Below are 3,806 nucleotides of genomic sequence, written 5' to 3'. Positions count from 1 at the left end.
TCCCAGCATGTGATGGCGCTTCCCAAGGGCCCTGCTGATTGGACGGCTAGGAGCATGGACGCTCATTTGTAAATAGTGTACATTCTAGACATTGGCTTGCAGCTTCTGGGATTAGTCACTGAGAGGACACTGGAGGGCAGTGATGCATTTGCCGATGGGAGTTTAAGAATGTGAATTTCACAGCTGGTATGGAAAAGCAGAAATACTGTAAATAAACTTTTTTTCCTAATAATTCACCAGAAAGACTATAAGGGCAAGAATTCTATGTCAGCCGTGAAAATGGAATTATCTTGATGGTCATTGAAACTCCTTTGTAGTTGTTCCCTAGGAAGAAATAGGCAAAACTCAAGTGCAAGGTATAATGCTCTTTGTTTACAATGTGAAAATTGGTTCAGACCAAAAAAAAAAAGAAAGAAAAACTACATGCAAGAAACCCTTGGGCTTTTGGTTTTGATTCAGTGTGTTTTGAAAAGGCAAAGAAATACTACCCAGCTGAAGCACACAGTGTACGTAAGGCCTTATCCTTCGGAGATACCACACAATGGTCTACCTCTAAAAGCGTAGCGTGCTCCCTGACAACGTGCATTACCCAGTAGGTGGTGTCTGTGTTTCTTGTAAGTTTTTTTATCACTATAAAAAGTGATTTAAAATGAAGAGGATATTGGAAACTATCCTCGTCTTGCTTCAGACTTCCTTTTTAGGCAAAGGGGGCCCTGTTTGGAGTTTGATCCTTCCTACAACAATCTGAAAGTACACGTGCCTTTTTGTCCTTTCAAGTTGAAGATCATTTGGGAAAATAGAAGGCTAATTAAGAACAGTTCCAGGGAAATTCACAGTGCAGAAAACAGAGTAGGCACCTCACAGATGTGAAGACTTCCTTCTTCCGGTGTGACTTCCAGGCTTTCCAGCTGCCTTGGGTATCTTCATGGGTAAGCAGTGTCTGTGAACTAACTGGAGTCCAAGTGCTGAGGCCAGTGAGACGGGCTTTCCCTCCTGACCAAGAAAACATTTTGCCAGCTGCTGTGCCCCTTGGCAGGGTGAAGAGCTGAGGAGCTTTCTTTTAAGTCCAACATCAAAACTGAATCAGCATGAGCTCTAGGGTCTTTTCCAAGGGTGATTAAAAATAAAGTCTGCAGTTCCAGCCACAGAGGTAAATAAGTTCATTTTAAAACTTGCTTCAGGGCTGGATATTTAAACAGGAAAGAGTTAAAAACATACAGATCCCAGGGGATCTTGTGAGGCAAATATTAGCAGGTCACTGTGGAAGAAAGGAAATCTCAGGACTTAAGGAGTTAATCGTCAGCTTTGCCTGGAAGATGGTGGGGAATGTTTTTTGTGTTTTTATACTTTTTATAGAATGTTGCTTTTCTACAACAATGTACATATATTTGCGGTTGTATTTGGTTTATGTCCCCAAGTAAACTTTCCACCCTGCCTGCCCTTGGCAAATGAGTGAAGCAGAAACAAGAGCAAGGTTTGCATTCTCTCCGAGGAAGAGCGTAACCATAGGCACGGACCCTGGACGGAGGGAAAGATGTCTGAGCGTGTGTGGGAACAAGGAGGGCGCCGCTAGCAATCGCACTTTCACATCCACAACCATGGAGGGAAAGCAGGCTTCTCAGAGATCCTTTCCTTGCAGGGTTTGTGCAGGATTTCTCAGTATTTCTTTCGTTATCATGCCTCTGAGCAGAAAAAAATTAAACTGAGTTTAAATTGTCCTTGATGAGAAAAATGAAATGTGAAAAATAGTTTTGTTGAACAAGGTTGAGTTTGGAAGGCTACAAACGTCTCATAGCTAAGGAATTTGGGGGCTTGGGGGTTTTTTCTTTGGTTTTTCTCTTCTAAATCAGTTTTATGTTGAGAATTCAGGCATAGACTGTTAAATAAAAAACTGTTCCCATAATTTCCAGGTTTTCTCAAATACTTATTCCTTCAAGATATGTAACAGGGCTGTGTCTGCCATTGCCATGGAAAGCCCTGGCAGCTTTTCGGTTTAGGATTCCCTCCCACTCATGACATCTGCTCCACTGTGGTGATCAAGGAGTGGAAGATCCTTATGGTAGCACCTTTGGGTTTGCAGTCCCAGAAGCCCTACACCCGCTGTGGACTGTCAGCACAAAACCACTGGCAAACCAGTCTCAAAGCATGGAGCAGTGCACACAGCTTACGTCACACCCCCAGAACAGCTTGCATGTGTTATCCCAAGGGGTGGGGGATAACTTCCTGAAATGCCTACTGAGACAGTGCCTGCGGACTCCTCCCATGTTGTTTGATATTATTGGATGTGGTATGTGGAAGAGTCAAGGAAATTTTCTAAGGATGAACAAGAAGCCAACGTTTATAGGTCTCTTTCATTGGAAGAGGAGCACAGGGAAGAAAATGGCAGGTGGAGAGGGAGCGGGAATAGAATAGAAATGGTGTCTTGACACTGTTCTGGGTGGGGACAGTGGAAAAAACAGCAGGCAGAGTATGTGTGTCTGGCTGTGGTTTCTGTTAGGCATGCCCAGAGCCTCATATGTAAGCATATGTAAGCACAGTGAGTTAGAAAAGCTGTTGGTCTCAGGGCACTGAGTTCTTCTTGGTCCCAGTCTACTGAGTCCTTCCTTACCAACCCATCCAGGACAACCTGGCCTAACAAGAAACAACTGCTGGTGTAAAAGCAAGCCAGGGCATGACAGTAAGAATTGCTGGGAGAGGTAGAACCCCATGCTGTTTACGTGCCTGCCCACATCCTACACCCTGTAAAGCAGAACTAGAAATTGGTGTCCATTGTGCAGGAATTCAGACTCCAGAGAAAGAAGGGTTCTGACCCAGCTGTGTCAGGAATGTTACAGTGTGGTCCAACTCAAAGGCTCACTGGAGCCAAGCTTGAAGTCTCGCAAGACAAGTGCCCAGCATTTGTGGAAAGGACAGTATATAAAGTTTTATATAAAGTTTAGAAGAGCTCATTTTATGGCAAAATCCAGCAAAAAAATCTCCAATGATGTTTTAAATGAGATTGATTATTCAGTGCTGTTACTCTGAGCGGATGAATCCAGGTAAATGGGTGATAAAAAGGAACAAAAGTTACAAGGTCAGAAACTCCCCAGTGGTGAGATGGTATTTGGTACTGATGATCAATTTCATATTGGGGGACTGGGGATTTAGCTCAGTGGCACAGCGTCTGCCTGGCAAGCGCAAGGTTGTGAGTTCGATTCCCGGTACAGGAGAAAACCAAAAAAAAAAAAAAAAAAATTCATATTGAAGTGAGAGTTAGTTTTAGATGGATTGGGTTTACACTGCACAAATCTCAACACAAGTAGATTCTCCTTGGCACTATGAAGTAAGGTACTGGGTTGTTCCACAGTGCACATCTTTGAGGGTCACAAAGCCTTTCCCAGAAGGAGCTTGCAATCAACAAAGGGTCCTTGAATCTGTTTTTATATAGGAGAACAGAAAGAGCTTGGAATTTCTTTTGTCTATACAAGTTGTCAGATTTACAAGGAATTTAAATCATTGCAAGAGATGTTCAACAGTGTGTCTGTCTTAGCATTCAATACAATGTTTATTATAAGCACCTGAATTTATATATTTTTTCCTTCTAGACTATAGGGTAATAACTTCTTGCTGTGCAAACACTCTATATTTTATGTGTGAAATTTTTAACTGTTAATTTTATGTGTGCATTTTTTAACTAAACTCTACCATCATTTTCTCTGTTGACATCTGTTGGGGTTTTTAAAATCTGTTTCCAACTGTTTGTATCTGTGAACCATCTCCTCTGACTGGATGCTGGCCTGAACACTGTTAGCACTTAAACAGGCCTC

This window comes from Chinchilla lanigera, unplaced genomic scaffold, assembly GCF_000276665.1.
Source record: "Chinchilla lanigera isolate Chin_1 unplaced genomic scaffold, ChiLan1.0 scaffold00139, whole genome shotgun sequence".
In the NCBI taxonomy this organism is placed as follows: Eukaryota; Metazoa; Chordata; class Mammalia; order Rodentia; family Chinchillidae; genus Chinchilla; species Chinchilla lanigera.
The sequence above is the reverse complement of the archived record's forward strand: the minus strand, read 5'-3'. Positions refer to the sequence as shown.